General features: G+C 44.0%; 1 protein-coding gene across 2 annotated transcripts in view; it reads right to left on the bottom strand.

Annotated features, from left to right (window-relative positions):
- Fam114a1 (family with sequence similarity 114 member A1) overlaps window positions 1–4151 on the bottom strand; it is a 58856-nt gene extending 54705 nt beyond the window's left edge. The window contains exon 1 of one of the 2 annotated variants that reach the window (XM_027390734.2): window positions 4045–4151. The gene's annotated coding sequence lies outside the window, so the exon portion shown is untranslated. Of the gene's footprint in view, window positions 1–3427; window positions 3449–4044 lie in introns of those variants that run through there. The other variant, XM_027390735.2, reaches the window with a different exon arrangement.
- Window positions 4152–12376: the final 8225 nt, after the last annotated feature.

Below are 12376 nucleotides of genomic sequence, written 5' to 3'. Positions count from 1 at the left end.
AAACTGCATAAAGGTAGAAATGCATTTCTACGTGACACAGCAAGTTCAAGACATGTGCTCCTGGCAGAAATGATGCACTGGTGTCCCCTGTCCTTCCATGGCCAGGGTCTAAGATTATGTCAAGCCAGCAGCCCAAGGTTCTTTGGGATCGGGTTTTTCTAGAGCTTCTAGCTGACTGCAGAACTCCGAAGCCTGAAGCTAGCTGAGCACTGCCCCAGCCTTGTCTCTAGAATATAGACCTAAAAGGATGACAAGCAAGGACCACAGGCTTACAGGAACAGGTGGTGTAACCAAGCCTGCTTGCTACCATACATGTAACTATACAGTTGAAGCCCAGGAGGACTTCATGGGAGTACTGCTCTTATAGGGAAGCAGCAGAGGACAGGACCCTCAGGCCTCAGCTACCTCTGATGGCCAAATTGACTCTGGTTAGTTCACCTCAAGTACAAAAAAAAAAAAAAACCTGCTACAATTAAAGGTCTCCTGGCATCTGTGCTGTATTCAACCAACAAAACCAACCTTTTGGAAATAGGCAAAGGATAATCCACAAGGCATTCAGTGCAGGGTTGTTAAAATGAATTACAGAACGCCTACTCCCCAGAAAGGCCAAAATGGTTATAAGGATGAGCCCTATCTTAACATCTAATTATACGCCTAATCAGCATTTATTTATTTACGTATTTATTTATTCTGTGATAGGTCTGATTTTTTCTGTATTATTTACCAAAACAATCTTTTTTGCCTTTTCTTTTTGTTTTACTTTTTTTTTTCTCATCTAGCCTAGGCTGGTCTTGCTATGTAGCCAAGGATAGCCCTGAATCTTTGATTCTCCAGCTGTCACCTCTAGAGTACAAGATTTCAGGCGTTCACCAACACATTTGTTTTTACAGTGGATGTAACGCAGGGCATCACGCACACTAGGCAAGCATTCTACCAGCTGAGCTACATCCCAAACCCCCTGTCTGTTTGTTCTGACCATCACTGGCTCTGGATGATATTGGGATGTGGAATAGGTCATCATTTTTAAGACTGTGCCCCTTTGTCTGTCACCACCAGAAACTGTGCTCTAAATGGACAGCTATTTCTGAGCAGGGACTTGTGAAGCACACAGGACTCAGCTGCAGCGAATGCGCCCTGTCTGGGGATAGGTGCGTCACTTCCTATCTGCACAGTTGGAAGTCTCTTCTGATTTTGGTTTGGTAAGCTGATCTCTGCAGCCATGTCCGTGGCTTTGACCCACAGAAACAAGGAGGGTGCTTCAGGAAGCTCCAAGGAGAGGAAGGGGGAGGCATAATGAAGCCTTTGTAGGGTAGAAATAAGTTAGTTTTTCATGAGCCAATTCATTAGTCACCTAAAATGCTCCTAGACCCATCGGAGCAGCTACATCACAGCACCCTAAGTAAGTGCAGGAGGCATGGGGAATGAGAAATGTGTGAGGGGGCTAAAACAAAACCCAGGGATGCAGGGTGGCTCAGTGGGAGAGTGCTTGCCCAATATGCACAAGGCACTGGGTTTGATCCTAGCACACACACACACACACACACACACACACACACACACACACACACACACTTAAGAGGAAAGAAGGAAACATGGAAAGAGAACTATGCAAAATAACATAAAAAATAAACAATACCCCTGGACTACCTCGTGGGAGAATCCTGATCATGGCTTTGGCATAACTATCAGGCCAGTAGGAGTATGTGCAAATACCTAGGATCACAAATGAGCTCTAGACAGTCAGGATGCACATCTGTGTGGCTGAGACTACCCATGTACGGCTACACAGCAGAAGAGTGAGGTGGATTCTGAATCAGAAAGGGCTAAGCAGTGGCCTCTGGGTCTGGATCACTCTCACCGGCTTCCATGAAGCTGGAGTGGATAACATGATCTGGAAACTTTGTACCCAAGTCCTGACTGCAGAGAAAAATCAGGACAGGGTTTCAAAGTTTTCATACCTCTAAATGTGTTCAAAGTAAAGCTCTTCCTTCATCTCGCCATTTAGTGTCCATGCTTTTCTTGGTATTAGAATGTCATGAGAATGTGATGGCAGTTAGGTGGCTCTTTTTTTTTTTTTTTTATGGCCTCACTTGGTGAGATGCAAATGCGGTTCCATGCTCTGTCCCAGATTGCCTCCCTTACTTTACAAGAGTGGCTCAGAGAAGGACAGGGTGAACCCCAGAAAGGTTCTCAGACCTGTCCAGTTTTCACAGTACACACACTCGGGTCCCAGGCCTGACTCTACACTTGACAGGCATTTTCTGAAGCACAGGAAAGACCTATATTTGCTTTGCTTAAAAACTAAGCAGGGCTGAAGAGATGGCTCAGTGGTTAAGAGTGCTGACTGGCTGCTCTTCCAGAGGATCCAGGAAGGTTGGATTCCCAGCACATGGCAGCTTACAAGCCTCTGTAACTCAGGCCTCAGGGGATCCAACGCCCTCTTCTGGCCTCCATGGGTGCTGCATGTACATGGCTCATAGATACATATGCAAGAAAAACACCCATACACACATACATACATAATACATAAATAATCAAACAAATAAATACTAGGGGCATTCTGTGGCCCTTCATGATCCAAGGCCACCTGTCTCTTGCAACTCAACACTTCTTACACTTTTGCCTCCTCACACTGGTCCTCGCTACTCTCACACAGTTCCTAAACTTCCAGGCTGGCTCCCTCCACTGATGTCATGTCTTCCAGTCAGGCTAATTCTCAGTCCCTTAGCTACCCAACATCTAGTGTCACCCTTAACTTTGCAATTGCACTTTGTTACTCCACACCCTCCTAACAATGAACTGTTCCCGTGTCTGTTCTTTTGAGACTTCCTCAGACTTCTCTATCGCCTTTAGAGGTCTCTTCTATGTCATCCTTCAGGCCTGTGACCCACAGGACCTTGCTTCATTCTGGCCCACGAATATTTACTGAACTAAAATAAACCGCGTCTGATACTGATTTGAAAGAAACGGTGTTTCTCATACACCTGGTCTGATGAAAGAAATAGCTACTAACACGTCTGAATCCCCAAGATTCAGTAAGGTCCGCCTCCCTGCTTTGAATTCCTTCTACACTGGTTCACTTGTAGAAACTCTAGATTCCACCCCTAGAGTTTCACTCCTTCACTGACAGCTTTCAAGGTAAGAAGTTAATCAGAACATCTCAGAATTAATAGAAGAGATGCAGGGGAGAGCCTAAGGATGTAGGATAGGGAGAAAGGGGCCTTTAGGAAGCCTGGAGGGCATTGGGAGGCCTCAGGATGTGGTGTCCCAGGGAGGAGTTCAAGGGGTGCTGATTTTAAAAGCCATCTGCTTCAATCAAGAGGTTTAGGGTGGAAACTGTTGGTATGGCCCAGATAGTACTCCCATAGTCTGCAGAAAGAAAAGCTGGTGAAATCTGGGCACTGACTGATGGCTAAGAAATACTCACCAGATTCCTTGACGAAGACAAGCGGGCTGGGTAGAGGGTCTGCGTTTGGGGTGGGTGGTAAAGAGTGAACCAAGAAGGGAATCCAGGCGGTGCTAGCGGGAGCGGGGGAGGGGGGGTTGCACGTCGGGGAGGGGTGATGGACCAGGATGATCAAGGCCTGAGCTCAGTTTTCCCGAGGGCTAGGGCAGGCACACTCTAGGGATGGAGGCCTTTGCCTGGCAGGGACTGAATCCCTCAGTGCTTCGCCCTGGGAGGATCTGACTTGGGACGCTTAGGGAAACTTTTCAAACTGGCTGTGCCAAGACTCTGGCAGCCGGCTCCGCAGAGCTCCAGGCGGGTCGAGGGTGCAGACCCGGCGTGCGGGCGTGTGGGTGTGTGCATGAGCGTGGACACGGAGCGACACACACTCACACACACACACTCACACGCCCGCACCCACGCAGGGCCCTCGGCCACGCCGCCCGCGCCTCCCCCGACCTTCGTCGCCAAGCAAGCTGGTTTCTCGGGACCACGTCTCCGCCGCAGGCTTCTCACGACCCACAGAAGACAGGGATCGCGGCGCTCGGGTCCCCGCCCGCCCGGGAAGGGGATGGGGAGAAGGCGCCCCGGGCTCTTACCGCTTGGCCGCCGAGTGCGCGCGGGAGCCCCGGGTCCCGCCCCGCCACGTCGGCAGGACCGGCGGGGACGCGGCTGCAGGGGTGGGACTGGCCGAGCTGCCCCGCCCCGGGCCGCCCGCCTACACCCGGCCCGGCCCAACTGCAACCTGACCTGCCACGAACTCAGCTGTCGCGCAGAGCGCCCGGTCCCATGCCTTCCTTTACAAACGCCGGGAAAGCCCTACACAGTCCTAAGGAAAGGGTTCCCTGGGCTACACTGTGGGTTCCCCAGATTCTAAGTTAAGTGGAATTCTCTGACCACGTCCTTGGTGGGAGTGGGATGTTATTAAAAACAATAACAAAAGGAATCAAACAGAATATAAAAAGAAGGCCAACTTGGAAATATGGATCAAGTTCATTCTCTTTAGCGTGGCACATCTGCGTTTGGCATAGAAAAATGTATTTGTCCTGAGCAATACTTATGCTGTGGATAGCCAAATGCACTCTGGATACCTCACAATCAGGGGTTAGTCACATGAACTATACTAGTAATTCCAAACAATCAGATCAGCTGTATCAAAAACAGGATTTATTTCGATGAAGGTCATATAGTAAGACCTTCTATTGGTCTAAATGATTAGTTAGGGGTGAGGGAAGCTAACCAAATGTATGCATTAGTAGGGACTACTTTTGTAAATATGTATGTGTACATGAGTCATATAAAAATTAGTGAAAACAATTCAGAAACAGTGGATCTTTCTACTGATGTGTTTAAGGCTAATTTTCTCCTATTCCCTTCACTGGTTACATCTTCTTTTTATTTATGAAGAATTTATGAAGTAGAGGTAAAACCAAGGTGTGACCTTTAATCTGTCTCTTGTTGATGACACCAGGCTCAAACAATTGAAGACTTGTAGTTGCATGGCTATGGCTGCCCTAGACAGCCTGCGACTGTGTGCGCTTGCTTGCCAGTGTGTGGTAGCCCTCGGGACAGAGAAGATACCAGCTCTCTACCATTTCCCCTTCGCTGTTGGCCTTTGCTTCATCAAATACCTGTCCTATGAAACTTGGCACACATTGAGTGAGTTGAACTAAATGAAAGTTGTATTTAGGTGCCACACTGGGGCCAACGGTTACTTTAATTCTCACGTGGGGCTTGGGAACACAGTTTGCTTGAGGTACATTCCCTGGTGGGGAGCCTCAGTTACAGGAAAATAAACAAGTGAGTACATATACCAAAGCGGAGTACCTGGTATTCAAGTGGGGTAATATTATATGGATAATGGTAGTTGTGTCTGCAGCCCTGCACATCCATTCTTCTAGGATGCCGACCAATAATTGGTACACACCTCCTGGCGTCTACATTCAAGCCACACCCAAGAACACACAGATACTTGCACTTGGGTCTTCTCTAGTTTTGTGGCTCTCTCTCCTTCATTCCCTCTCTCCTGTTAGCATCTGTTTATAACTTTGAGTATGAGTGTTGTTATAAGATACGTTTCTGAGTGTGTATGCTTTCTACTGTACCTAGATGACGTTATGCAATAGACATTCTGTCTTCAGTCAGTATGAGTGATTATCTAGCCTGTGGGTGCCTACTAGATCTTTTGTTGCTCTGATCTGCCATGGGGTGCCCCATAATAGCATGAGATGAATTTTACTCACACACTGCCTTAAGTAGAGGATGTCTGAGCCTCCAGCTCCTTGGAATCATATTTCAGGCCATAGCAAATATCCCTTGCTGTGCCCCTTTCTGGAATAGTTTTCTGACATAATTGTCCAGGATGGTACTGTGGATTATAGAGGTTCATTTTTCTGGTTTTCTAGGTTTTTCTTCTGAATGGGGACTGGCCTCCTTCTTGGGGGCTTCTCCTGCTGTACCCTCACCAGCATTTGGTGTTGCTGAACCTTCTGACTTGCCAGTCCATTATGTATAAAGTGCCACATGTCTTAACATTTCTGTATCTGGTCACCATTTTGGAAGGGGTGGTATTGGAGACGGGTTCACTGTGTAGTCCTGGCTGTCCTGGGACTCAGTCTGTAGACCAGGCTGACCCTGAACTCAGAGTTACACCTACCTCTGCCTCCGGAGTGCTGGGATTAAAGGCATGCACCACTACCTGATTGACATTTCTTATATATGTCTACCTTTCTGGGTTTTTTTGTTTTTTCTCTCTTTTGCTCTCACTTTCTTGAGATGTTTCCTTTCTGTGTGTTTCTTCTCTCTGAGGAATTGCTTGTTCATTTCTGGGCAATTGAAAAAAAAAACACAAAAAACCTTAGAACAGGACTTTGTGTATTTAGGAAGATTTCTCAACAACCAGGCATTCTTAATTTTAGTATAGACAGTTTAGTATAGACTTTTGCTAGAAAGTTTGTTGCTTTTTTTCTGTATTAAGAAAAAATGAGAAAGAACTTTCAGAGTGGGAAGGGTTCTAAGTGGAGGCATTCAAGACTGATGCTTTTGGATTTCTAAGCTAGTTAAGGTATTTTTATTTGCTTCTGTCAACTTTGTCTTGTTTTCTTTGTTTGTTTTCCTCTAATATTGAGATTACTAAATGGGGCTAAAAGTCTTCCTGGGTTCTCCATAGTGTTGGTGTTGTCTGTTCTGAGCTCTCAAACCCTGGTTGTCACTGGTTGTTGCCAGCCTATATTAGTTGCTTACTTTTGTATGTCTCTTATAAACCATCTGAAATGCATCTTTGCGTGGAAGAGAAAGTTTTATTTTAGCTTTAATCATTTGAGCCAGTTTTCTAATCTTTGTCTACTAAAAAAGTCATTAATTGTCTATTAATTTTCTTGTTTGATTTTCACAAAAGTATGCCAACTTCTGATGAGAATATGTTATTCATTTGAATTCTATAACATTTAAATAATGCATGATATAATATAGCCTTCAATTTTTTCCTGATCTTTTACACTCATCAGTGAATTTGTATACATTAATATTATATATTCAGTCTTATCTGAATAAAGACAAATACCTTTACCTAAAAATTAAATAAGTTATAAATCCAAAATTAAAGAAAGTGGCAACAACCTCATTCTAGTTCCTTTAACGTCACTTTTATCATCATCATCACCATCTTCTTCCTTATCATTATCTTTTTGGCAGTACTAGGAATTAAACACAAAGCTTGATAATAAATGCTAAACAGAGGCTATGTTCCTAATCCTTTTTAATTTTTTCATTTGTGAGGCAGAGCCTTGCTATGCAGCCCAGGCAGCCCTTGAACTTGTGATCCTCCTGCTTCAGCCTAATGGTCACTGGGATTGCAGGGATGTACCATCATGTGCAGCTCACTATCTTTTTTTGTTTGTTTGTTTGGAGACTGGGTTTCTTGATGTAATAGTCCTGGCTGTCCTGGCACTTGCTCTGTACCCTGACTTCAATATCATTTTTGAGTCTGTGGGTTCTACTGTAGTTTTTCTCCATTATATAAACACATATTTACATAGACTGTTTTTTAAATAAAAATGGCAAGATGCTGAAAGTGGGATGATGGGCATGTCTATGATCAAGGCAGAAGAACTGAAAGTTTGAGATCAGCCAGGACCACCAAGCAAACTTGAGCCCAGTATGAGCTTCATAGGGATACTCTGTTTCAAAAGGAAAAAAAAAATTAAGGCAAGATTATGACATATTTTTTCCTCTTACAGACAACCATTTTTCTTGGTCAACATGTATCAATCAAAGAGTTGGAAGGTCAACATTATATTTTGTTTGTATAACAATGTATCGGATTACTGTACAGTCAGGTCATTCCGGTTCCTTATGTTTTCCCTATGGAATAAAGAAATTGAAGCTAATGGGTGCTTTTTATTTTTATATTCACAGAAAAACTGGAAAGTTACATGGATGTGAGGAAGGGTAGAAACCTCGTTAAATTGAGATTGGTCTTTGTGAATTAAGTCAGAACTTAATACCCAATCTAGTGCTTGGCCCCTGTACCCCACTTTTCACTTCAAAAATAGAGCACAGAGTATTTCTCACCCCCATTTCTTCCAGTTCTGAAACTGTGACCCTTACTAAATTGTGTTCCCAGGTATGTTTCAATGAACCACTGATGTTAGCATTCGTTCTGTGACTTCTGTGCCTTCCTAGGGACTGCCATTTTCTCTGTTGCACCTGCCACTCAGCTGAGAGTGGCAGCCCAGTCAGACAGGGAGGGCCTCTTTTTCCTCCTTTATTCCAAATGCCACACCTATGCAGCAATGAATTATCAACCCAACTATCCTAGCAATGAGGTGGTTCCTCACCCCTGCTACACTGTAAATTATGTCCTGTATTCAAAGGCAGCTGCTTCCAATCCAGCCAGGTCTCTTCCAGATGTTTCACATTTTCAAAACTTAATTTTTAAAAATTGATTCTTGGGCTGTTTGAAACACAGAGAAGTCTATAACAGGACAAATAGTTATCTGTGGGGGGGAAAAGGGGGAGAAAATGCCACAATGAGGCTCAGATGTATCAAGTCTTAAGTTTTGTGATGTATTTATTTTAGAAATTTTGTTTCAAAGGAAAAAGTGTTAAGGATCTGTTTCCTTCCTTTCTCCACTTTCTTTGAAGGTCTCCATTGCCCCAGGTAGCTGTGAATCCCTTTACTCATATTTTTGAGTGTTTGCTGCCAAATATCCTTACCTATAAATATATAAAAATTATTTAAATGCTATGTGTTACTTAAATTATATACAAATTAGTTTGAATTTTACAAATAGCTATAGATACTTATAATTTAACATCAAATTATGTGTTTATTTGAGGTAGGGTCTCAAGTACTCCTGCCTAGCCTCAAACTTGCTATATAGACAAAGATGTCCTTAAACTCCTGCTTCTTAGCCAGACATAGTGGCACACACCTTTAATCCTAGCACTCAGGAGGCAGAAGCAGGCGGATCTCTATCAATTCAAGGCCAGCCTGGTCTACAAATTGAGTTCTGGGATGCCCAGGGCTGTTCCACATAGAAACTCTGTCTTGAAAAACCAACAAGAAAGAAAGAGAAGGAAGGAAGGAAGAAAGAAAAAGAAAAAGAAACTCCTGATTCTCTGGACCCTCCCTCCCCAGCTCCCCAGTGTTGGATTACAGGAATTCTCCATTACAACCAATTTATGTGGCACTGGAGATCACAGCCAGGGCATCCTGCATGCTAGGCAATTACTCTACCAGCTTAGCTACAGTCCCAGTTCTAACATCAAGTTTTGTCTGAGAATTATCATGTTCATACAAGTAGCTCTAGAACACTCATTTTGATGTCTTTTAGACATCCATTCTGTGTCACAATGCATCACTTTCCTAGTTAGTGGATATTTAGTGTGTTTCATTTAGTGTGACTCATTTAAAGAGAATGCTGCAATCTTTGTATATATTCTCTTCCAAGAGGTTAGAAATAGAAGAGTCAGGCTGCCTTTGCCGAACGTGTCCCAGTAGCCATCCATTGTGATTCACCAATGGTTGAACAATGTATTCAACGTTTTTCTTTCTTTTTCTCTTTTCATGTGTATATGTAGTGTGTGTGCATGTGCATGCATGTGTGTGCATGTCTTTGTGTATGTGGGCACATGTGTGGGGGCACAGGCATATGAAAGTTCAAGGTTGATGTTGAGAATCATCCTCAATTAATCTTCCAAAATATTCAAGGAAGCAGGACCTATTATTCAAACCCGGAGCTCACTGATAACGGCTAGTCTCAACAGTCAGCTTGTTCTGAGGATCCCAGATCTGCCTGTCAAGGCTAGAATTACACTGGGCTGCCTAGCCCACCCAGTGTTTATTGGGATTCTGGGCATCTGAACTCCAGGCCTCACACTTCTGAGACAAGCACTTTAACCACTGAGTCATCCCCTGGCCTTTCAACACAACTTTTCAAAAGTATGTATTACATAGCAAGTAGAGCTGGTTCTACTTTGAAGGCCCTAACTTCATACCATACCAGGAGGATTAAAGGTTTTGTAGAACCTATAAGGCCTAGAGTATGGTGGGTGAGAAGGATTGGGATCCATCTAGACTTTTGAGTAAAAGGGAAGCCCTGCCGTTTTTAATAGAAGGATGCTATGATTATAGGGTCTGCGTCCAGCTGGGTTGGAGTGGATGGGGCTGAATGGGTAGAGGTAAATGCAGAGGCTACTAAAGAACTACTTCACTTATCCCTGGGAGCCAATGATGGTGATGATAGCCTTGACCTTAGCAATCTTATCATTATGAGAATGTGAGACTCAGAGCATGAGAAGGGCTTTGTATATGAATCTATTTTGAAGAAATAAAAATTGTGCTTGGATTGGATATAAATTTAGATAGCTTCAACCAGAGAAAGGAATTACCAGTTACTCCCAGGACCTTGGACTAAGATTCTGGAAGACTAGAAAGATCAAAGACAGATGAGAAAGGATGAAAAGGGCAGTTTGGGAGATCAAGGTAGTGCGGATCAAGGGTTTGGTTCTTGACAAGATTGGCCTGACAAGTGTTTGGCAGGCCACTGGATGGAAGAGTCTGAGGATCAGGGAAATCTGGATTGGAGATGGTTACCGGGAGTAATAGGCATTGATGCCAGGAGACAGAAAGAACCAAAAGGAGTGGGAAGTGATGCCAGCGACTTCACAGGGAATTAATTCAAGGAAAGGGGAGGGAAGATGGGTGTCCAGAGCACCCAGAAAGAAAACCTTTCTAGATGTCCTGGCCATGTTAAAATTCTGCTTGATAATTCAAATGAGATGAAAATGAAACTCGACCACTGTGTTTGGCATTATGATAGTCCGTCTATGACCTTGAAAAGAGTTATCTCTCTTGAGCAGCGGGGAAGGAAACCTGACTTGCATGACAGTGACTGAAAATATCAGCCGTGTTCTGATATGAGGAGGAACAAGGATGAGGAGGCTGTGCCTTTAAAGTAAGGGATTTGCTTTCCATCGGTGAAGAAGCCACAACTTCGTGTGCAGAATAATGTTGCCTTTTAAGCAGAGAGGAAAATTGCAAGACTGACTTACTGAGGAGACATGCAGTTCAGGTGGACCGGCAGAGCTTTGCACAGGGCAGAGCACTTCTGGAGAGGTCGGTTTTCTTTGTGTGATATGAAGTATCATCAGCGGACAATGAAGAAGGGGGGTGGGTAATGTCAGACAAGTAAAGGAAGACAAGGGTGGAGGGGTGAGGAAGGGTAGGAGAGTGTTGGACCAGGGAAGGACGGTGAGAAGGTTGGTAGGATTGCACCCCCTTGAGGTTAGGACACAGTATGCATTTCACATGATAACCAGTCCTGGGTAGTACAGGTATTTACTCCAACTCCATTAAGCACCTTGGGCTCCATGGTCCAGTGTAGAGAGCAGCTTAACTTGCATTGAGGAGAGATGAATAAGGAACAGTGAAGGGATGGGTCATGATGTTTCCCATCAGTCCAGTGGGGCCGGGGAATTGTTGGCATCAGAGGGAAAGACTTGAGGTGGAAATGGAAATCGGATGCTGACAAATCAGATCATGGCTGGAGTGCAGCCACTGATATTAAAAGCACCTGGGATATAATCAGGGGTTTACTGTGTAGCCACTGAAAACCCTAGAATTAAGCGAAGGGCCGGTGCTCAACTTGGTGAACAAAACACTAAATCTGAAACATCAGACAGACTGATTTCAAGAACTGGTTTCAAATGTGGGAGGGAAAGACAGAGATGGGGATATTAGGAAGAAAGTCAAGGACAGACAGTTCCAGGCCCCTGTGAGAGTTCAGTTAGGAAACCAGACACCTGTCTAAGTGTGAGGTCTCAGCTCCTAGATTCTCTTACAGCACCAGCATAGTCACAGAAAGAGTTTCAAAAATGGTATCAGTGACTACTCCTCAGACCATTTATAAAGCCAGTGCCCCTGAACATGTTGGCTAGCTCCTGTTTCCTATCATTCTCACTCAGGCTTGGTATCACCAAGTGTCTGGATCTGTGTCTGTCTCAGTAGTGGGTAGTGATAGACAAGGAGTCGTGTCTGTATTTTCCTGAGGGTAGTTAGGATGCTTGGCTGTGTACGTCCCCATATTAGACCTGTTTCTACTTCCTCCGCTATCCATTTGTTTATGTCCTTGGCTTACTTTGTCCTCCCCTTTGGGTTTCTCAGTCACATTTATAATGATTTGTTGTTGAAAACCTTTTATATTTTGGATGCTATTATATGGTTGTATGTACTACAAATACATTTTTTATATAGCCATGGCTTGTCTCCCCCAGGAATTCAATAGCAAATTAGCTTTAATGTCAATACTTAATAATGTTTTTTCTCCTGTCTGAACTGGGACAGGATATTAGCTGGCCTTGGGCCATGTTACCTTATTTATCCCAGTGTGGCATTTTAAAAAATAAAAATAACACAACACATAAAAT

Source organism: Cricetulus griseus, assembly GCF_003668045.3.
Source record: "Cricetulus griseus strain 17A/GY chromosome 1 unlocalized genomic scaffold, alternate assembly CriGri-PICRH-1.0 chr1_1, whole genome shotgun sequence".
Taxonomy (NCBI): Eukaryota; Metazoa; Chordata; class Mammalia; order Rodentia; family Cricetidae; genus Cricetulus; species Cricetulus griseus.
The sequence above is the reverse complement of the archived record's forward strand: the minus strand, read 5'-3'. Positions and strand labels throughout refer to the sequence as shown.